General features: G+C 44.4%; 1 protein-coding gene across 19 annotated transcripts in view; it reads right to left on the minus strand.

The window, feature by feature from the left end:
* Positions 1 to 24,134, minus strand: part of ATP6V1C2 (ATPase H+ transporting V1 subunit C2) — a 54,067-nt gene that overhangs the window by 25,895 nt on the left and 4,038 nt on the right. The gene's annotated exons all lie outside the window — the stretch shown is intronic.

Raw genomic sequence — 24,134 nt, forward strand, 5'->3', positions numbered from 1 at the left:
ATAACTTCACCGGTTCACTCACTCATTCATTTAGCAAATCTCATACATTAAGCAACTGTGCCAAGCACTGTTCACAGTACTATGAACCCAGACGCTGTGAACAAAACAGCCCCTGCTCTCCAGGAGCTTCGACCCTCCTGCTGTCAGCGGTTCCTCGTTATCATTATTATAACGACACACATAAGTTGCTGTCTTCTCTCACAATGTCCTCTGTAATACTTTAAGTAATTATTTGTTTAGTGAAGGTGGTAGTAACTCCGGCCCCTACCACAATGCCTGATGCACAGCCACTGCTCAGGAACTGTTTGTTGAATGAATAAATGAACTCTGGCACTCCATAGCACCTAAAATGACACACACATTTCCTTCCTAATCTACCTAAATACAGAACTCACTCATCATTTTGTAAATGACTGTTTGCTGCTCCCAATTCTAGCCTCTCTACAAAGTTTTTAACTATAACAAGTATGGCCACACCCCTGCCCCTAGGCCCTGTGCACTACCACAGAACATCTCAGAACAACATGGTCTGACGAAGCTTAACTGCTGGAAAAAATACTTATTGCACAAAACAAAAACAGCCCTGACTTGGTTGTGATCATTTACTACAGTCATCAGCAGACTGTGGTATTACTGAATCCTAACATTTTTCTCACTGGAAGGAACCTAAGAGTCTGTACGCTGTTTTAAATTTACTTCTTTTTCACTTTACAATTCACTGTAAACACCTTTTCATGTCAGCATAGAACTTCCTCATTCCTTCCATTTACTGCATAGAATTTCGTTGCATGGCTGTTTCCCTAGGATTAAACCTTTGGGCTGTTTCCACTTTGACGGGTTTCGCAATGATACATATTTTGCCCACTTGTGCAGGCACATATGCAGAATAAGTTGCTAAAGATTAACTGCTGGAATAAAGGGTGTGGACGTTTACAATTTTAACAAATAAGGCCAACCTACTCGTCAAACACTCAGCGCCAATGTACAGTGGCCCCAACAAGGGCTGTGGGTGTCTACCCCCGAGACCCTCGCCAGCACTGGGTGTCGTGAAGCTTTTTAATCTCTCCCAATCTGATAGCTGATAAGTGATCTCTCATTGTTGCTCTGCTTTGCATCTCTTTGATCATCAGTGAGGCTGCACATCTTGTCGTAGGTTTACTGACTCTATAAACGGCTGTTTACTTCTGTGAAGTGTGTGCTCACATCCTTTGCTGGGTTTTCCACTGGCTTATTCCCTTTTTAAAAAAATTGACTTGTAAGAGCTTTTAGGTGTTTCAAGGACTCAATTCTTGAAACAATGTTTTGAGTGAGGTGACATCCTCGTTTTAAAGAAGAATAAATTCAGACTTAGAGAGCTAAAAGTCACCCTACACAGGACAAGCGTCAGAGCAGAAGCTGACCTCACATCTACAAGACTCCAAAGACCACGCTGCTTAACGCTAGCCCAAACCAAACGCTGGCACCTTCTCTAGAACACTTGACAAACACTGACACTAACCCATAAGGGGAGATGTGCAAATCATATTTTTAATTAAAAAAGCAAATTGCAAATAGTATGTAATCTTGACTGAGGTGTTGGTTACACTGACGTGCCCAAGAAAATTCACCAACCTCTTTACCTAAGATGCGTCCATCTCACTGTGAACGTAAATTTTACCTCATTAAAAAAAACTTACAGGAGATCCTATCTCAATGAAGCAGCCAAAGTTAACATCACTCACAATGGGAAAGACGAACACGTACGTGTCTTCTGATGCGACACATTGAGAAGAACATCACCTCATTTCTGTGGTATTTGTGCCAAAAGTGCACAATCTGAAGCTGATCATAAGGAGACATCAGATGAACTCACACAAAGGAGCATTTTACAAAAGGACTGACCTGCACTCTTCAAAACACTCAATGTCATAAAAGTGAAAGTCTGAATATCTGCTCCTGTTTAGATAAGGCTAAGGAGACGTGACAGTCAGTCGTAAACAGCAGGAAGCCATCTCAATGTTTATCGTTACTGGAGAAAATATGAGTTTTTCTTTTGTTATCAAAGACACTATTGAGATAACTGGTGATATCCAAGTAAAATCAGTACATTAAATAACAACACTATACTCCTGATTTTGATCATCGTACTAGGGTTATATAAGAGAATGTCCTTGATTTTAGGAAATACACATTGAAGTATTTAGAAGTGAAGGGACATCACATCTGAGATCCACTGTCAGGAAACTCAAGAAAAAGTGAGAAAGAGAAGATAAAGTAGATGTGGTAAAAAGGAAACGTGGGAATTCTTTTAATGGTCTTACAACTTTTCTGGAACTTTGAAATTAGCTCAAAATAAAATGTCAGGGGCCGGCCCAGTGGCGCAGCGGTTAAGTTCACATGCTCCACTTCAGCGGCCCGGAGTTCACCAGTTCGGATTCCAGGTACGGGCCTACGCACCGCGTGTGAGGCCATGCTGTGGCAGGCGTCCCACATATAAAAGATAGAGGAAGATGGGCATGGATGTTAGCTCAGGGCCAGTCTTCCTCAGCAAAAAAGAGGAGACTGGTGGCAGATGTTAGCTCAGGGCTAATCTTCCTAAAAAATAAATAAAATAAAGTGTTAAAAAATATTTAAGCATGTAGTGTATTTAACCCCACTTTAAAAAATTATATGTCAGGGGCCGGCCCCATGGCCGAGTGGTTAAGTCCGTGCGTTCCACTTCGGCAGCCCAGGGTTTCGCCAGTTCAGATCCTGGGCACGGACATGGCACCGCTCGTCAAGCCATGCTGAGGCGGCATCCCACATGCCACAACTAGAAGGACCTGCAACTAAAAAAATATGCAACTATGTACCAGGGGACTTTGGGGAGAAAAAGGAAGAATAAAAAATCTTAAAAAAAAAAAAATTATACATCAGTATATACCTAAACAAGAATCCTGAGAGAAAAGATACCAAACTCCTAACACTGGTTACCATCACGTGCACAAGAATGGGGACTTTCCCTTTCTACATATTTCTAGAACCTCATGTTTGAATCAATTAAGACAGAAAATAAAAGGAACAAAATAAACAATAAGAATAATAAATAATAATAAAATGAACAAATAATAATGAATAAAAATAAATAAACACAGCAGCATTATTCACAATAGCCAAAAAGTGGAAGCAATCCAAGTGTCCATTGATGGATGAACAGATAAACAAAACATGGCATATCCATACACGGGAATATTATGCAGCTTTAAAAAGGAAGGGAATTCTGACACATGCTACAACATGGATGAACCTTGGAGTCATTATTCTAAGTAAAATAAACTAGTCACAAAAAGACAAATACTGTCTGATTCCATTTATAGGAGGTACCTAGAGTCAAATTCGCAAACACAGAAAGGACAAAGGTGGTTTCTAGGAACTTGAGGCAGGAGGGAATAGGACCTTAGTGTAAAATGGGTTAGTAGCGTTTCAGTTTCGCAAGATGAGAGAGTTCTGGAGATGGATGGTGGTGATGGTTGCACAACAAGGTGAATGTACTTAGTGCCAGGGGAGTGTACTTAAATATGGTTAAAATGGTAATAAATGGGAGAGAATTCTGGGAAGATGGTGAAGTCAGAAACACCGGGAATCTGTCTCCCCCCTGGACAATAATTGCACTGGTGGAATCTGTCTGTATAACTCTTCTGGAACTCTAAGTCTATGGAAGGCTTGCAACTTCCAGGGAAAGGCAAGAAGTATAAATTGCAGTTAATTTGGGTCAATTTCCGCTCTTAGCACAGTAGCAACAACCCCCAACCCACCCCTCAGCCACATGGCAGGCGGCTGCGTGCTCCTGGAGCAGCTTGCACACAATTTGTGGGAGCCAGAGTGGGCAAAAAGGACCCTGTCCTCCAAATATTGGGGACCTGTGCTCTGATTGCTGCCTCTGACCACAGAGGTGCAGAGAAAGAGGTGGGCGGCCACTGCTGTCACACGTCCCCCCACTGCTGGAAGCCCCTCTCCCTCGAGCCGAAGTGACTTTCAAGGGATTTACACGGCCAGTGCCCTTTTTTCTCTCTTCGTTTTTCTCTTTTTTCCATTTTGGGAGCCAGATGTTAAGACCAGGATATTCAAAAACAACTGTGCATATGGGGAAAGTTAGAGAGTGAGAGAGTATGCCCAGGGAAAGGCTCAGAGAAGACCTGAGGAGCCCTTAAGTTCACACCTTCCGCTGATCCTTGGCACAGAGACAGCCTACAACAGTTAAAAAAAAAAAAAAGCAAAAACAATAACAAAACCCAGCAAACCCTGGGAAAAGAGGAGGGTATGATTTCCAGAGTTACTACATTATTAGATTCGAATGCCCAGTTTTCAACAAAAAAAAATCACAAGGCATACAAAGAAACAGGGAAGTAGGGCCCATTCAAAGAAAAAAAAAAAACAATCAATACAAATGCTCCCTGAAAAAGCTCTGACGGCAGGTCCACTAGACAAAGACTTTAAAACAGCTGTCTCAAAGATGCTCAAAGAACTGAAAGAAGATGTGGAGAAAGGTAAGAAAATGAGGGATGAAAAAAATGTAAACAGCGATAAAGAGAGAAAAAGAAACCGAAAAGAAATTCTGGAGCTAAAAAGTACAGTCACGCATCACATAACATTTCAGTAACAATGCACCACATCCACGATGGCGGTCCCCTAAGATTAGTGCCTAGCTGGGTAGTACGCTATACCATCCAGGTTTGTGTAAGGACTGAAGCGGAGGAAGAAATTTTCCTCCACCCTTCTAGGTTCTTCTGGTGGAGCTAAGAATTAAGTTGACATGAGACACATTAATAGCAGAAAAACAAACAAAAGTTTAACCACATGTATACATGGGACAAATCCAGGAAAATGGCGTAACTCACCCAAATGGAGAACGCTGTCATCCTAAACACCATCCTCAGCTAAAGATAAGAGAAGATGTTGGGGTTGGGGAGAGCCAGGGACCTCAAAGGGAAGGAAGGCAATTCACAGGCAGGTGAGAAGGAGCAAATGTTTGGAAAACAAGTGTTTGGCCAGAGAAACAGAAGAACACAGAGGGAGCCCAACAAACAGGCTTTTCTAGCTTCCTCCCTGTCTACCACCTAGTCCATGTTACACAAAGGTGACAGCTCGCTTTCTGAGAAAGATTTTTCTAACTGAATTCTTTTAGGCAGTTAAGGGGGAGGTAACAAAAAGAATTTTCTGGATCTTTTGTTTCTTAAAAATAATTAACCCAAGCGGCCATGGCACAGCAGTTAAGTTCACATGCTCTGCTTTGGCAGCCCAGGGTTCACTGGTTCAGATCCTGGGTGCATACATACACACTGCTCGTCAAGCCATGCTGTGGTAGGCGTCCCACATATAAAACAGAGGAAGACGGGCATGGATGTTAGCTCAGGGCCAGGCTTCCTCAGCAAAAAGGGGAGGATTAGCTGCAGATGTCAGCTCAGGGCTAATCTTCCTCAAAAAAAAAAAAAAGAGAGAGAGAGAAACTAATTATCCCCAAATAATCTTTATGTTAAAGAAATACATTTTGGGATGGCAAATTTTATTCCCCTTCAGTATACTCTATGATGTTCACACAACAATGAAATCACCTAACTATACATTTCTCAGAAACGTATCTGCGTCACTAAGCGACCCATGACTGTACAATAACTGAAATGAAAAATTCACTAGAAGGGTTCAAAGACAGATTTGAGCAGGCAGAAGAAAGACTCAGTGAACTTGAAGATAGAACAATGGAAATTAGCGAGTCCGAGGAACAGAAAGAAAAAACGTTGAAGGAAACTGAACAGAGTCTAAGGGACCTATGGGATATCACCAAGTGGACCAACTCATGCATTGTGGCAGTCCCAGAAGAAGGAGAGAGAGAGAGGGGAAGGGGCAGAGAGAATATCTGAAGGCCTATGAACAAAGCAGAAGGACTCACACCTCCTGATTTTAAAACTTACTACAAACCTACAGTAATGGAAACCGTGTGGCAGTAGCATAAAGACAGACATAGAGACCAATGAAATAGAATAGAGACCCCAGAAATAAGCCCTCACATATATGATCAAATGATTTTTGTCAAAGGGGCCTACATCATTCAACAGGGGGAGGACTGTCATTTCAAACTGTATATCCACATGGAAAAGAATGCAGTTGGACCCTTACTTCACACCATATATAAAAATCACCCCAAAATGGACCAAGGACCTAAAGGTAAAACCTAAAACTATAAAACTCAGAATAAAACATAGGGCAAAAGCTTCATATATTAGATTAGGCAATGATTTCTTCAATATGACACCAAAAGCCCAGGCAACAAAAGAAAAAATGGACAAATTGGACTTGATAAAAATTTTAAAATTTTGCGCATCAAAAACAATGGCAACAGAACAAAAATGCCCCTCATCAGGGGCCGGCCTGGTGGCATAGTTGAGTTTGCGTGCTCTGTTTCGGCAGCCCAGTGTTTGTAGTTTTGGATCCCAGGCGTGGACCCACACACCGTTTGTCAACCCATGCTGTGGCGGCATCCCACGTACAAAATAGAGGAAGACTGACACAATTTTCCTCAAGCAAAAAGAGGAAAGATTGGCAATAGAGGTTAGCTCAGGGTCAATTTTCCTCACCAAAAAAAACCCAAAAAACAAAAAAAGCACCTCATACAACGGGAGAAAATATTTGCAAATAGTATCTCTGACAAGGGATTAATACCCAGAATATATAGAGAACTCCTAAAACTCAACAACATAAAAACAAACAACTCGGTTCAAAAATGGGCTTAGGTCTTGAATAGACATTTCTCCTTCTTACATACATATATACACACACACACACATATCTTCTTATCAAAGAAGATAAACATATGGCCAATAAGCACATGAAAAGATGCTCAACATCACTCATCAGCATTAACGGTGAGGAGGCCTCGTAAAGTGCCTGGAAGAGCGACAACAAATGGCCCATACACATTAGGATGAAAACTCAACCTCACTTGCTGTGAAATATCATTTTCCACTTATCAGATGTGAACAGTAAAAAGATTTGTAATTTCAGCCCCCGCAAGTACTCTGGGAAACAGGAACACCAATGCCCTGTTGATCTGAGGTGTCAGTTGATACAGCCCTACTAGAGAGTAGTTTCAGACTATCTTTCAAACGTTTCTAACACAGAGAGGTTTTAGCCCAGCAATTCCACCTCTAGGAGTTGGTCTTTCTGGTACACGGGCTCCTGTGCTCAAAACCACACACACGAGGATAGGCGCCTGCAGCGTGGTTTGTGAATGCAGAAGACAGGAAGCCATCTCAGCGTTATCAACATGGACCCAGCTGATAGAACGGACCACCAAGAAGTCTCTAGAAAAGAATGAGGAAGGCACTTACAGATTGCCATGAAGTGTTGTGCATCATGGAGTAAAGGGAAAAAAGCAAATAAGAAACATACCCCCCGGGATGTGGAGGGCTCACTGTGTTCATTGGACTACATCATTTCGTATAAGCCACTTGAGCACCCATGAGTTTTGGCATCCACGGGGGTCCCTGGAAGCAATCCCCCGTGGATATGAAGGGATGACTGAAGCATCTGTACTTAGGATCACAGTTTTGTAAAAAACAAAAGCAAAAAACACGCACTTGTACTACGCATAGAAAAGTGTCTACGGCTTGGCACTGTACTGACAAAGTGGTGTCCTGTGGGGAGCGGACTGCAGAGGTGGGATTTGCATCTTAAAATAATCAGCAGGTATTAATAATAAAAAAGCAATAACGGTGCTGCAAATAAACAAAGCCATAAGTAGATAAAGGAAAAAGTCAAGAGCATGCTACCTGGACTCAGCCCATTAAAGGAATGTCCTTCAAGTTACCCCCCCCCTTACCTGTACAGTTCCCTGGGGATCCCCCAAGGGGAGTGGTTGGGTAAGAGCAGGCTGGAAGAGCGAGGGCATTACCCGGATGTGAGGAGGTGCGGCAAGGAAGGAACTGAGAAGGGGAGGAGCTTTCTGGGCAGGGAGAATCAGACAGCTGTGACCTGGGGGGACAGGGGTCAGGGGGAAAGGGGCCAGAGACAAGGGTGTGATGAAAAAGCTGTTCTTCCTTTCTGCAAGCACCATGGGACATCTCTCGGCACTGCTGATTTCTGGACCCGGGCTGCACAGACTCCGACCTCGCCCTGCCTAAGGTTAAGGATGGCTGAGAGCCGAGAGCACAGCCGGACAGGTCCTCCTGAGTCTATCTAACTCCTCTCCTCATGCACTTTCAGCATCCTCTGACCACCTGCGTTCCAGGTCTGGGTGTGTGGGCGGGAGGGGCAGCCGGGGCAGGGCCCTGGAAGCCTCCTGGCCCCAGCAGGAAGGCTGCAGCGCCCTGGACAGACGTGGAGGAACCGCACCCGATGGACAGACACGGACAGGAGGGCTGACCTGCGTGCCCCTCCCAGGGCCCGAGCACACAGGAGCTTCTTTCGGAAGGCGTCTCCACTGCAGACTGAGCTTCCTGTGCCCCCTCCTGCCACAGGGCACCTCCGCAGGCCTCGCTCTGCTCACCGCCCACCTGCAGCTCTGTGGGAGGACGTCCCCTACACCCAGTCCTCTTGTGAAGAGAGGTGGAGGTCTTGGTTCCGAGTCTAGGTGACGCGAAGGAGAGAGCTTCCCTGGATTTTCTGGATCCTTCAGGCAAAGCAGGCTGAGGTCGGTCTGGTTTTCAGAAGTTACCCCATGCCCAGGCGGAGAGGGCCACCGGGGGACAAGAAGGGGCAAGGGGTGGTTTCCACGGGGATTTGAAGCAAGAGTAACAATAGCTTTTATCTGGCGAGCCCTCCTCAGTCCTCAGAAAGGCTCTTTGCATGTGAGTCCTCAGGCCAAACAGGTGAGGCCCCCAAGAGCTGAGGACAATGAGGCTCAAGGAGGCCAAGAAACCTGCCCAACGTCCCTTCTCTGGTGACTGACCCCGTACCCTGCCTCTAAAGCCGGCCTCCGTCTACCACACCAGCTGCTCCCAGCACACCAGGAGCTGGACAACCAAGACCCCACAGCACTCACTGTGCTCACTGTCTAGATGGAGGGGCCACAACAGGTCCGGCCTCCCTCTGCAGCCACCCAGGAGCCCTGAGAAGGGAGGCGCAGGAGCTTCCCTGCGGCTGGTGACTCACGGAGCCCCTGGGCACCTCACCCACTCATCTGTCTCTCTGCTTCCTCCTCGGCCAAGGGACAATGGAATCACGGTGCCCTGCAGCAAAGTCATCAGGAAAATGGCACTGGAGAGCCACTCAGGGACTTTCGTTTTAGAAAAACAAAGATCCAAAGAGGCCTTAGGGAGGTCCCGGCTCCGGTCTGCTCTGGGGGCTCTGGCCACAGACACGCCACACTTTGAATTCCAGCCTTGCTTCTCAGAAACTGGAAGCTGCAATAATGGACTGATATTTTGACCTTTAAAGGAACTCCCCTCTGCACACTGTCTGTAGAGCCGCTCAGCAAAACCACCCGGCATGCAAAACAGATTCTCTTTGGCTAAGGTGGCATTATACCCTTGACTCACCGCGTGGTGGCACAGCCCCATGGCAAAGCCAATCTACCCTCAGAGAAAACGTGCCTCCTGGGGAGGCAGGGACAAGAAAGGCTCCTCTTCCTTAAGACTTGCTGGAATGCTCCGGGGTCCCGCAGCCTTTTAGGGATAACCGGGCAGTCCCCTAAGCATCCTGATTGGAAAGAAGCGGCACACATTTGTTTAGGCCCTAGAGAGTTTGCCAAAAAGTTAATCCACCAAGCAGCCCGGTGACTGCGCCTGACAGCAGGAGCCCCACTGGCAAGCCAGGCCCCATGCACACAGTGTGAAGAGCACTCCCCGAGTTGTGCAGCCTGCAGCCTGCCCCAGGGGACGAATGGGCAAAGGCCGGAACTGGCAAATCACAAAAATGGAACTGCAAACGGCTGATAAGCCCCTGAAAATATACTTACTTCTGCTGGCAATCCAAGAAAAAGGCATGGAAACCATCACACATTTTCGTTTCGCCAGGTAAACGGACAACGGTTTTGAAAGGCGCTACACTGACAAGGGTGTGGTGAAAGGGCACTTTCTTGCCACCTCACTGGAAAATAATTCAGTAATATATACCAACAGCTTTAAATACGTCTACATCCTTTGAACTAGTAATTCCACCTTCGAACAACTACACAAAGATTTATGCAAAGATAGTAATCAGTGTGTTAAATAATGAATGAAGTATGTGTTTTATTATCATAAAAAATAAAATGAAAGAAGTCCCCCCCTCCCCATTAAGAAATCCTTAACATTAGTTCAGAGTCATGCCTAGGAAGTGGGACCAGGACATCATCTGCCCACCCAGGAGCATCAGGCGGGGTCACAGGTGCCAGGGCCTTTGGAGACCAGGGAGAGGTGGGGGTCTGCCCGAAGTCACACGGCTCCTTGGCTGCTGACCAGGGTGAAAACGAGGTCTCAAGACTCCCTGCCTCAATTTTGGGGTAATAGATTGGATTTAATAACATAGTATTTTTTCGTAAAATCTCTCCTCATTTAAATTGTTTGTCTGTTGCACTAAGAGAGGTTTTTTTAAATAAGAAGAAAGCGACAGACCGCTCAGGCAAACGTTTTCTCAATGCTGCAGAGGCGGCCAGGGTTCCCTGGGGCCTCAGCCACCCGCAGGACTTCACGGTTCATCACCTTCTAGCGCCCATCACACCCATTTCACGGCGCATCTGCACAGAATGCGTCTCTTTCCTTGGTTTATCTTAACATGTCCTGACCTTCCATTTGCATGAAATGTCCAGAAGAGGCAAATGCGCAGAGTGGGCAGGCAATGACCAGGGCTTGAGGTGGGGGACAAAAGTGGGGAGAAGCGGGTAGGAGGGGACTGGTAATGGCTATGGGGTTTCTTTTGGAGATGATGACAATGTTCTGGAATTAATGGTGGTGATGGTTGCATTATTTTCTAAATATACTGGAGCTCAATGAATTGCACACGTCAAAGGGGTGATTATTACAATGTGGGAATCATATCTCAATTAAAAAACATATATGCTGGCCCTTCTCTTGGCTTCGATGGTGGAGACCCAGCCTGGAGAATGTCAAGGGCTGGTTTGGCCCTTTAGGCTGGAGTTCATCACCTTCTCCAAAGTTCCTTGGCTCTGCTCCCTTCTTTTCCATCAGCACCATATTTTATAGTTACGACAGATTTGTCCCAGGCAGGCTACGCCATCTTTCTCCAGGTGTCCGTCAATGGCCTCCTCTCTGCTTTCCCTGCCTCTCCCAATCCAGGCTCTCCTGTCCATCCCTCCCACAGCAGCTAGAGGGATTTCTAAAAATTAACATCTTAGCATGCCACTGTACTGTCTACACTATGTCGGTGTTTTCCCAAGAAGATCAAATATTGACGTTCAAACTCCTTCACAGACATTACAAGGAACACTCCTGCCTGTCGGGCCTCCTCTTTCTCCACTTCCCCCTCAACCCTTCCTGCCCTCCTGGAGCCACTTGGAATATCCTGAGCCACCTGGATGGGACTCACCCTTTACAACAGCCCAAGTGCCCCCTCCTCAAGGCAAGTCACCCCTAGCAAATGCATACAGTGTCAGATCACACTCCACCCAGTACCTGCTGCTTCTTGCACTCAACATGAAACACCCTGCATGTCCATTATGTACCAGGCAATGTTATGGGGAGACAGTAGTGACAGACAGACCACAGCTGCTGTCCTCATGGGGCTTCCTTTAGAAACCTCCCTCTACCACATCAGCCATCATCCTGTCCCAAGCGTCCGTTTCCTCATCTAGGTTCGCCACTAAACAAACAGATCTCTGAAACTTTAGTAATTGTACTATCGGCAGCTCCTGAAAAAACACAGTAGCTCTTAGAAAATACGGATGCTGGCTGGCTGGACAAATATCCTAAGACGTGAAGCTGGACGTGGGTCCAATGCTCCTCAGAGCCAACCACGGTGGCCCCAGTCACCCAAGTCATTCCTGATTCGCTCATGTGTCACCCAGGATCAAGATGATGTCTACTCATCTTCCTCATCTCCCAGAACATGAACTTTTCAAAGAATGGGCATTTAAAAGAAAATCTCAGTATTTCCTATGTCTACATAATAGTAAGGACTCAACACAGCTGCAGCCTCAAGCTTAGCCCATCGTGAGGGGGTCATGCCCTGGGACCTCATGCTGTAGAGGGTCCTAATCTGGCCTTCCTCTAAGCCACATCCATCCCATAGGATCAGGAAGCAATCCAAAGGTTTGAGAGTCAAAGGGGATGTGTGCATGCACACTTTGGGTACCCAGGACCCTACTGCCTAGGTAAATGGGTAGGCATTTACCCAAGAGAAATGAACACATATGTCAACACAAACACCGTGCATGAATCTTCATAACAGCTTATTTTTAATAGTCCAAAACTAGAAACCAACTAACTGGCCCCCAACAGGTGAATGAATAAACAAATTGTGGCTTACCTGTAAAATGGAATACTACTCAGCAGTAAAAAATATCTATTAATATACCCACAACAACGTGGATAAATTTCAAATAATGATGCAGAATAGGAAAAACAGACCGAAAAAAGAGTATGTACTATATCATTGCATTTATACAGAAGTTCTGAAATATGCAAACAATCTCACAGTGACGGAAATAAGATTAGTGTTGAAGGAGGTGCAGGAAGAAATTGATTACAAAGGGGCACGAGGAAGCTTGTGGGGGTAATGGATATGTTCACTATCTTGACTGTGGTGATGGTTTTACAGATGTATATATGTCAAAACTCAGTCAAATTGTATGCTTTAAAAATTTGCCATTAGGGCTGGCCCCGTGGCTGAGTGGTTAAGTTCGTGCGCTCCACTTTAGTGCCCAGGGTTTTGCTGGTCCGGATCCTGGGCACGGACATGGCACCACTCATCAGGCCATGTTGAGACAGTATTCCACATGCCACAACTAGAAGGACCCAAAACTAAATATACAACTACGTACTGGGGAGATTTGGGGAGAAAAAGCAGAAAAAAAAAAAAGATTGGCAACAGTTGTTAGCTCAGGCACCGATCTTGAAAAAAAAAAGTTAAAAACAATTTGCCATTTATCGCATGTCATTTATGTCCAGATTAAAGTTATTTTAAAAATGCTACACTACAGGGAGGCAGCACTTCTTACCTATCAGATTTGTAAAAACCCCAAAATTTGACAACAGTTTATTAGAACGGTTATAGGGAAATGGGGGCTCTCCTTTATTTTTATTTATTTTTTTGGTGAGAAAGATTGGCCCTGACCTAACATCTGTTGCCAGTCTTCCTCTTTTTGATTGAGGAAGATTGTCCCTGAGTTAATACCAGTACCCATCTTCCTCTATTTTGTATGTGGGATGCCGCCAAAGCATGGTTTGATGAGCAGTGTGTATGTCCAGGCCCAGGATCCGAACCCACAAACCCCGGGCTGCCAAAGCGGAGCTTGTGAACTTAACTACTAAGCCACTAGGCCGGCCCTGGGACTTTCCTTTATTACTAGTGGAGATGCAAAATGATCAGTCCAGAGAAATCTGGCAAGATCCATTAAAATTACAAAGGCATACGACCCTTGGACCCAACAATTTGCTTCTGAGAATTCACCCTGCAGATACGCCTGCACACTTAACGCCCAAAGTAACAATGCAGGTCTAAGATTTCATACTGGGGCACTGTTGGTAACAGCCTCCTACCCCATAAAAGTAAATAAGCCAAGTTTCCATCTCTGGGGCTGGTTAATAAACTATGGTATCTCCCCCAAGTAGAACGCTAGCAGCTTAAAAAGCAAGAAGGCTCTCTATATACTGATGGAAGAAATCTCCCAGAATATATTGTTAAGCGTAAAAGAAGCAAGATGCAAAACAGCACAAAGGATGACTACTTTGTTTTTAAAAAGGGAAGAAATAAATATATACACTGGAATTTTCCTGCATTTGCCTAAAGAAGCACCAGAAGTTTATCCAAGCAACTCATAAAAGTGGCTTCCTAAGTGGGGGCCACGAAGGGGGTCAGATGGGGAGATAGTGTAAGGCAGGCTTCTCATTGTATAGCCTTTCATTTTTTTTGATCTTTGATGCATGTGAATGTATCACCTGTCCGGAAAAAAAAAAAACTATATTACAAGCTTTTCCATATCCTGTAGAATCCCCGGCCTTGAGATGGACGTCCCAGAGGTACGTCAGGATTAAATGGGATGATGACTGTGTGAGGATTTACGGAACGGGGCTGCGTTCCTCAAAGTCTCAAGGCCACCTGCCTCAGAATCACCCTGAGCCCCACCTAAAATGCATATTCGTAGACCCGAACCGAGACGGACCCCATCAGAACCCCTGGAGGTGGCACCCAACGACCTGTGCCTTTTTTAAAGTTCCCCAGGAGAACCTATGGGTGCTGAAAGAAGAGGCCCACTACCGTGAGAGACGGACGTGTGCTCAGCACCCACCAAGAGCCCGGCACTCTTCTAGGAGCTGGCCATAGAAATACGGTCCCTGGTGGTTACCAGAGGGAAGCGGGGAGGGAGAAGGGCGAAAGGGGTGGCTAGGCACGCGTGTGTGGGGTCGGATTGTAACTAGTCTTTGGGTGCCGAACATGATGTGATCTACACAGAAATCGAAATATAATGATGTACACCTGAAATTTATATAATGTTATAAACCAATGTGACCACAATAAAAAAAAAAAGAAACAATCCTTTCAAAAAAAAATACACAGAAGTAGAATTACTGAATTGTATGGTAGTTCTATTTTTAATTTTGGGGGAAACCCTAAATTGTTTTTCATAGCGGCTGCCCCAATTTACATTCCCACCAACAGTGCACAAGGGTTCCCTTTTCTCCACGTCCTTGCCAACACTTGTTATATTTTGTCTTTTTGATAACAGCCATTCTGACAGGTGCAAGGTGGCATCTCATTGTGGTTTTGATTTGCATGTTCTGATGACTAGTGATGTTGAGCATCTTTTCACGTGCCTGTTGGTCATCTTTGTGCCATCTTTGGGAAAAATGTCTTATGAAGTTCTCTGCCCATTTTTCAGTTGGGTTATTTGGTTTTTTTGCTATTGAGTTGTAGATGTTCTTTATATACTTTGGATATCGGCCCCTTGTCATATGTATCATTTGCAAATATCTTCTCCCATTCAGTAGGTTGCCTTTTCCTTTTGTTGATGGTGTCCTTTGCTGTGCAGAAGTTTTTTGGTTTGATGCAGCCCTGTTTGTTTATTTTTGCTTTTGTTGCCCTTTCCTGAGGCTAGCCCAAAAAAATATTGCTAATACTGAGGTCAAGAAAAAAAAAGAAATACAGTCCCTGCTTTCTTGGGGCTTCTACTCTACAAGAGATGGACAAAGACAAAGAGAGTATTAAAGAGTGGCGTGTGGAAGGCAGAGAATTAACATGGGGTGCCCTCGAGGGACTAGGCTGGCCCATCTGGAGAAGGCCTCTAGAGGAGGTGACATTTAAACTAAGATCAGGATGACAAGAAGAAGCCCCCCACAAGAGTGGGGTGGTGGGTAAGGCTGGGGGGCCTTCAAGCTAGGAGAACAGGTTGGGCACCACTCAGGACAGGATGCAGCCAGGGTGGTGGGAGGGGAGTGGTCCAGTGAGCCAAGAAGGGGGACACCCGGGGCCTGATCAGTTAGGGATCTGGAAACCAGGGTGAAGAGCATGGATTTTACAGAGGGCCTTGGAAAGCTACGAGAGAGTTTCAAGCAAGAAAGTCAGGTGATATCAAGTTTTGTTTTTTGTTTTTTTTTAAGAAAGTAATAGTTTTGGGGTTTTTTTGTTTTTTTGGGTTTTTTTTTCAGGGAAAGATTCGCCCTGAGCTAACATCAGTTGCCAATCTTCATTTTCTTTTTTTTTCAATCCTCCCCAAAGCCCCAGTGTGTGGTTGTATATCCCAGTTGTAAGTCATTCTAATTGTTCTGTGTGAGCCACCACCACAGCCTGGCAACCGACAGATGGGTGGTGTGGTTCCACCACCCCGGGAACCGAACCTGGGCTGCCGGAGCAGTGAGAGTGCGGAACTGTAACCACTAGGCCGTCAGGGCTGGAATGTGGAGTCTCCTCAGAGAGCGAGAACTCCGGCTGCAGTGTGTAAAGTAGATGAAAGCGGAGCAGGGAGGTGGGTTAGGAGTTTGTTGCAAAAATACAGACACAAGATGAAGGTGGCTTGGATGAAGGTGGAGCACTGGACATGCTAAAGTGGACAGACAGGGGACAGGTTTTGGAGGTGGAGCCTACAGGGCTCTGTCCTTGCTGGAGTCTCAGTGGATGGTCAGGAAGGAGACACCCAGACTGGCGGCTTGAGCGCCAGGGGCAGGGGCCCACGGAGCCTTTGGCTGAGATGGGAAACACCACATAAGAGGAGAATGTAAATACGCAAGCTGTCTGTTGAGAACGATATTAACTTAGGACATGAAGCCAATGCCAGAAAGGACCAATTAAAGTTGCCCCTTAAGCTCCTGAAAATAAGGAAAGTCTAAGTGGCTGCCATCTACTTAAGATGTGAAGAGCGCCAACACAGAGTGCTGAGCGAACAGGACTGGGCTGAGCTCTGGAGAACAGTGGAGCTGTGGGTGCTAGGGGTTGGCCAAGGTCTAAGATGTACATGCTCTTGCTAAATTTAGCCTCGAAGGGCTTATTCTGTAAATTTCACAATGCTGCCTCGGGCCGGCCCTTATGGCCATGCGTGTGCACAGCAGCAGCCAGCCGACATTCCTTCCTTCCCTGCTGGCTGGACTTCTGGTTTGGTGAGAGTTGCTGGGAGCTGGTGGGGGGTGGGTGGAGAGAGACTGGGACTGTGCCCGTCAGCTACTGAGTCACCTAAGGAAAAGGAGAGACTGTCCCAGCAGGGTCTCAAGGAAGTGATGAAGCCAGGGCAGCAGGGGAGAAGCCAACTGCCATCTGCCAAGGACCGCTGACAGAGGAAGAGAGAGAGGCAGGTTGACCAGGTTAAGGCCTGACGCTCATCAGCTATGTACCCTGCACACGCGACTTCACTCTCTGAAGGTCAATATGCTCGCCAACAACATGCGGATATTCACCCAGTGCACGGGGCTGTGGTAAAGATTTCATGAGGAAATGGAGAGCGCCTAATATGGTGCCTGGCACACAATGGGTGGCCAATAAGTGGCAGTTACCCAAACAGGTAAGTGACAACCATCGGGGGTGTAGAATTCAAGAAAGAAAAGAATATAAACAGAGGCACAGAGGGCATCAGGTGGCAGTGCTCTGTGGAGTGATAACTTCACAGGCCTCTCTGCCTCCAGTAAGAGCAGCAAAGTGCACAGGGTATAAAAACATGGATGTGGCAGATAGGAAAATCACGGATAATGTCGCTCCAATAGACACACATCAACTCTACACAATACAACGGTACCTGTCTTAGGTACCCATGGGACACTTAGAAAAAGCAGCAATACATTAGTTCACAAAGAAAACTTCAAACTCCCAAAGGTAGAAATAGCTCTTTCATCATTCTTTAACAACAAAGCAATGGAATTAGTAATGAAAAACAAAAACAGAAACAACAACAAAACTTAACCTCCCAGAAATTAAAAAGGCCTAAAAACCTCGCAGAAGATCTAGAAAAAATGATAATGAAAATTCCATATGTAGGGCCAGCCCCATGGCCTGATGGTTAAGTTCAGCACGCTCCACCTTGGCACTGGGTTCAGTTCCCGAGTGTGGACCTACACCACTCACTGCTGGCCATGCTATGGCGGTGACCAACATACAAAATAGAGGAAGATGGCACAGATGTTAGCTCAGGGTGAATCTTCCTCAGCAAAAAAAAAGAAGAAGAAGAAAAGAAAGAAAGAGAAAAAAAGAAAATTCCACATGTCAAAAGTTACGTAATAGAGAAAATTGCATTGCCTTAAGCATTATAGAATGAAACAAAAAAGAAGTGAATTAGCATATAACTCAGTATGTTTTACTGAAAAGAGCAAGAAAATAAACCCAAATAAAGCAAGAGAGAGGAAATCAGGATAAATGCAGAAATTTAAAAATTAGAAATCAGAAAAATACAACGAGAAGGATCTGCAACTAAGATATACAACTACGTACTGGGGGGATTTGGGGAGATAAAGCAGAAAAATAAAGAAAGAAAGAAAGAAATAAACAAAACCATTGTTAAAAAAAAAGAAAGAAAGAAATCAGAAAAGTGACAAAATTGATTTTAAAAGTTTGAGATAAAAGCTGCTTCTCTTAAAGAGTGAAATAGATAAGCCACTGGGTAGCCTAACCAAAAAATGAGAAATTAGCAGAGACGATTATAAAACCCACAAAAATGTAGGTTGGCAGACTCTATGCAAATGACTTGGGAAAGTTGATGAAACGGATTATTTTCTAGAAAAATGAAACTTACCAAAATCAATACACCTCTTCATCCAAAGAAAAAACTAAGAGACCAATAATACTGGAAAATTCTGTGACTAGAACTCCTCCTAAAAATGCAACAAGCCCGAATACGTCACAATGACGTATTTTAAACCATCCAGAAACAGACATCGCATTACCATCTAAAGCAGCTGTTCTCAATTCGGTGCCAGGAGCAGCAGCAGCAGCATCACCTGGGAACTTGGAGAAATGCAGGTTCTCAGGCCCCACCTCAGATCTGCTGAATCAGAAATTCTGGAGGTGGAGCCCAGTCATGTACATCTTAACAAAGCTTCCAGACGATTCTGATGCACATTACAGTTTGATAGCCACTGTTCGGCTGTGCGATGCCAAGCGTGGTCTGTAGACCAGCAGCACCAGTAGCACTGGGGAGCTTGTAAGAAATGCAGAACCGCAGGCTGAGCCCAGCCCCAGTGGATCAGGATCTGCATTCTATCAAGATCTCCAGGGGATTCTTGCGTGTGTTTGAGGAGCCCTGTCTAGAGATCTGGTCCAGCAGCGTCTAGTAGAAATATAATGGAGCCACATGTGCACTTTAAAAATCTCTAGTCGTCACATTTAAAAAGGTAAAAACAGCAAAATTAGTTTTAATAATATATTTTATGTAACCCAATATGCAAATTATCATTTCAACAGGTAACCAACATAAAAAATTTGTTATGGTGGTAATATTACGATACTAGCATTATTGTTATTCGTGCATCCTGATGCAAAATCTTATAATGTTAACAAACAGAGTTTAACATTCCAAGTAGAGTTTCTTCTTGGAATGTAAGTATGATCCAATAACTACAATATTTATTAATAAACATGCCATATTAAAGTCAAAAAAAAGATATAAGACCAATTCACTACATGCCACGAAAGAAATTTGAAAAAAATGCAATACTCATTCCAGATAAACTCTTAGCAAAACAGAAACAGATTCTTCCTTAGTATGATAATATATTTCAAAATGAGCCAAAATGACATTTAATGGTGAGACACTAGAATTATTCAAATTAAGGGTAGCCACAAGACTAAGACATCCACCACCATCACTGATAAATTAAATATTTTTCTGGAACACTAGCCAATACAATTAAACAAGAGACAGAAATGAGAGAAAAGGGGAGAAATTACTATTTGCAGACAATATGATCACACGCCTAGAAAACCTTAAAAAATAAGCTGAAAAACTATTAGAAGCAATAAGGAAATTTAATAAGTTGGCAGGTCATGTGAAGTTAATACATGAAAACCCCTATTTACAAACAATAAGCATTTAGAGAAAAGATCTCATTGACAACAGCAACAAAATAGAAAATGTAATACTTTGGAAAAAATCAGTAAGATATTGTGAAAGATGTTTAACAAAACATGAAACCTTTACCACAGGAACAAACAAAAACAATCAAGTCAATTGAAAGATGAACTGTGCTCATGGAAACACTCAAAATGATAAGAATGTTAATCCCCCCTAATTTCAGTGTAATCCCAAATGAATCATCAACAGGATCTTTGCACCAACCATGTGCCAGATTCTGCCCTAAATGCTTGAGCTATATCTAAAAAAAAAAAAAAAAAAATCTGTTTGTGCTTAGTAGATATCTTAAAATAAGGTCTTCAAGATTTGTAAATATTTGGGCTGGGTCATGAACATATGTAAGTGTATGCGTGTGTTTTGTTTTCTTTTGTTTCACCAGGAAAGGAACCACGCGAAACCCTAATAATGGTTACCTATGGGGAGGCACTGGGATTAAAGTGGAGCTTCCTATTTCCCTTTTACACCTTTATACCATTTGATTTTTTAACGTGCAAATATATCACTTTTTTAAAAGGTCAGTGATAATTATCTGAGCAATGAATATGACATGAGTAAGACATTTTTAAAGGTCTGCATTAAGAAATACTAGTAAATGTTGTCATAAATAATAAGAATGATTGATGGTGGAGACTGGGAGGGTGGAAGGGGGAGGAAGAAGCTCTTTTCTGGTTGGTTCCTATGAAGCCCAGGACACCTGGTCCTGCTGGGGCTGGGGGAACCAGTCAGAGGCAGGGTAGGTACAGACAGACAGACCATTAACGGGCAAGTTGGTGAACCTGGATCAAGGGTCTATGCTCTCTGCTCTGCCACCCTGAGCCTATCTAGCTCTTTCTAGGAGCTTCTCTATGGGCATGTTTCCTCGTCTGGAACAGGAAGTGGTTGGATTAGATCTCTAAGGGCCTGTCCAGCTCTGATATTCCAGGATTCTTTCTTCCATTCATTCACTCAGCTGGTCATTGAAGGCCAACAATGGTATAGGTGCTGGGGGTCTAACTGTGCAAACGACTGGCCTTGTGAAGCTTACAGTCTAGCTGGGAAGACAGAGAGTAATCTTGTCTGAAATGCCCCCACAAGACCTTGCCCAAGCTCACCGTGGAAAGCGCTATGAAGGAGGGGTGCACTCGGTCATAACAGGAGAGGGTAAATCAGCCGATCTGAAGGCAGGGGCGGGAAGAGAGTCTGGGGGAGCTGAGGAGGACGAGCAGGTGATAACTGGGGGTGAATGGGGCGTGGGGAAGGTTTGAAGTAGTCATTACAGAGAGCGAGAGAATAGCGAACGAACACAGTAGGACTGCCAAGCTACTCTGAAGAGTCTAGAAAGCACACAGCATTAAGAGGCATCCAACTGATATTTGTCTAACGAACCCAAGCTATCTTATGCAGATCATCTCAATCTGATATTCTTGCAGTAACAGAGAGAAGCAGCTTGGGTAATTCTTTCTAAATTATACTTTGCTTCTCTCTAGAATGTCCTTAGAAGAACCAGCTCCTTAAGATCCGCGTCACTAAGCTGACATCCACACTCAGATATGTAATCTTTGATCAGCCAACCCTCAGTCGACTTCAGGGAACCACGTGGGTAAAGAAAGCCACCAGCTCTTCCCCAGGCCAGGTAATGCACTCAGGGGCAGGGGACAATCACCAAAGTACCATAGAAACCCCTGAGGTCTATCTGAATGCCCAAGCGCCTGTGAAATGTAATATTTCAACCAGCACCGCAAAACGGGCTAAGATACCATGAGAGGTACAAATGTTGAAAAGGCGGTGGGGGTGGGGGGGGCTTTTTTAAAGATAAAATCGTTTGTTTTCTCAAACATTCATGAATTACGGTGTTAATACAGGGCAAATTCACAAAGGCAGCACGAGGGAATAAATCAAAAATAAAGGGAAGACTCTAGTAAGCAAAACCTGCCTTCTACCTACATGGAAAAACACTCTAGTGCCCCAAGTATAAATAATAAAAGGATATGGAAACAATACACCCTGAAAACTCTCGTCCCTTCTCTGTTCTCCTGGCCAGAAGCAGTGCTGACAGGTTTATGCTGCCCGTGTTATACACCCAGCCGGCATTTATTTATCTAATAACACTTGAGTACTTTTCAAAGAACCAGGTAGGGCATTTCAAAGAGCTGAAGCCGCTCTCGTATTTTATCAGGATCCCATTATTACCCCAAAGACAAGGTACCCTGACCCCGGACTAGACAAATGCTAGAAATAAGAACTGCGGGTGCTCAAACCACACCATTTTTCTCTTTCCTCTGATGGGAAGGCTCTTGAGAATTTATACTCACAAGGAAAAATAAAACAATGCATAGTGATTTTCATTCTTACCACACCTAGGCCTGTTTCTTAAAAACACTTTAATTCCTCTTGGTCTCGTCTGTTTCACAATTACAGCCTTAACTATGCTTGCTCACACATACTCATACAATTTCTTAAACAAATGCTTTACTGCCATCGCAAGCAACTTGTGCAACAATCAGGGACAGAACAAAACATGAGTGCTTACCCAGAAAAACAAACAGAAGAAACAAAAGTGGAAGTAATAATCCAGCATCACAGAGCTGTGGAGCGAGAGGGGGCTTTGGGGAAGAGGTTTGAGGACTCGCACTAGGGAAGAAAATCGGTAGCAAAAAAAGGTCCAGAAAGGTCTGGAAAGATTAAATGCTGACTGGCCGTCATTTCTGCCGCAGACCTGCGAGCAAGTCACACTTCTTACGCCCACATTGCTGCACCAAAGGCGGTTGCCAGCTGAGGGCAGGGGGCTGGCCTCCATGATCTGTCAGACACTCCTCCCCAGGGCGCAGAGCAGCCTAAGAAAGCAGCTGATATTTAGAGATGAAGCCAGTCTTCTTGGATGTTAATTTTTCACAGCACATGTCCCGGGGTTTGATAATACTTGATGTAACATGATTTGACTGCCCTTCGTTCTTCCCTGACAGCACAGAGGTGATCACTATTATCCCATTTTCAGACGAGAAGGCCAAATGTTAGCTTTCTTTCTCAAAGGCCATGAGCCACAAACTACTTGGTGGCTAGCACTGCTTTTATGTGGTTACTCCAACATCCCACATACAGCAAGATGTTACCAACAAAGGATTCTTTCTATTCTTAGGCGATGGGTAGGTGAACAGCACCTGGAACATAGAAAACCTACTTTCTAACCCACGGCACCCACGTGTGGATTAGAAATCCTCAAAGTATGACCTCTAGAACTCCTAACTATAAATTTCCCATTAAAAATGCATTAGGGGGCTGGCCCAGTGGCATAATGGTTAAGTTCGCGCCCTCCGCCTCAGCAGCCCAGGGTTCGCAGGTTCAGATCCCAGGCACGGACATACACACCGCTCACCTAGCTATGCTGTGGCAGCATCCCACATACAAAACAGAAAAAGATTGGCCCAGATGTTAGCTCAGAGACAACCTTCCTCAAGCAAAAAATAAAAAGGGGGAAGACTGGTAACGGTTATTAGCTCAGGGACAATCTTCCTCACCAAAACCATAAAAGTTAGAAAAGGCAGTAGGAGCCATATCACCACTCCACTGAGAAGGGAAAAAAAGCGCGCAGCCACAGGCTCTGAAAATCTGAAATGCTCTACGGAGGCAGCAAGATCAACAGTGAAACCCCAGGTCCCTGTCCTGTCTGTGCAGTTCAGTAGGCATAAGAGCTGGCCGTGAAGACTGTTTCCTCATCTATCCCATCTGTATTTTTTTTAAACCAAGTGAAAACACTTGATAAACAACAGAGTTTTCATCCTCACCAAAACAAGGAATTATTATTATTTAAAAACTACCTAATAGATAAATTATAGTAAATCCATACGGCATAATATCACCACGGAATAGTTAATGGTGAGATCAAAAGATGAAGATATGAAGGGAAAAGTAAGTTACAAAATATAGAGAATATGATGTCACCTTTATTGATATATGTAGGCATAAATAATATTTATATGTAGGAAAAATTGGATGTACATCCTGCAAAATAGCACTAGTTATCTCTGGAGGGCATAATTATGAGTGATTGATATTTTCTTTTTCATACTTTTTTTTGGAGGAAGATTAGCCCTGAACTGACTGCTGCCAATCCTCCTCTTTTTGCTGAGGAAGACTGGCCCTGAGCTAACATCCATGCCCATCTTCCTCTACTTTATGCGCGGGACGCCTGCCGCAGCATGGCTTGCCAAGCGGTGCCATGTCCGCACCCGGGATCCGAACCGGTGAACCCTGGGCCAGGGAAGGCGAAGGTGCGAACTTAACTGCTGCGCCACCGGGCCAGTCCCTCTTTTTCATGCTTTTCTATACCTTGTATATATTTTCCAACGATTATCTATCGGACTCATAACAAGTTTTTTTAAAGAATAAATGATTTTAAGACTCTAAAATATCCTCCTACACCTTTGGTGGGACAGTGAATAGGAACAAGTGCTTGGAGGGGTACCATGGACACAGCTGTAAAATCTTACATGCAAACGCT

This window comes from Equus asinus, chromosome 6 (genome assembly GCF_041296235.1).
Source record: "Equus asinus isolate D_3611 breed Donkey chromosome 6, EquAss-T2T_v2, whole genome shotgun sequence".
Lineage (NCBI taxonomy): Eukaryota > Metazoa > Chordata > Mammalia > Perissodactyla > Equidae > Equus > Equus asinus.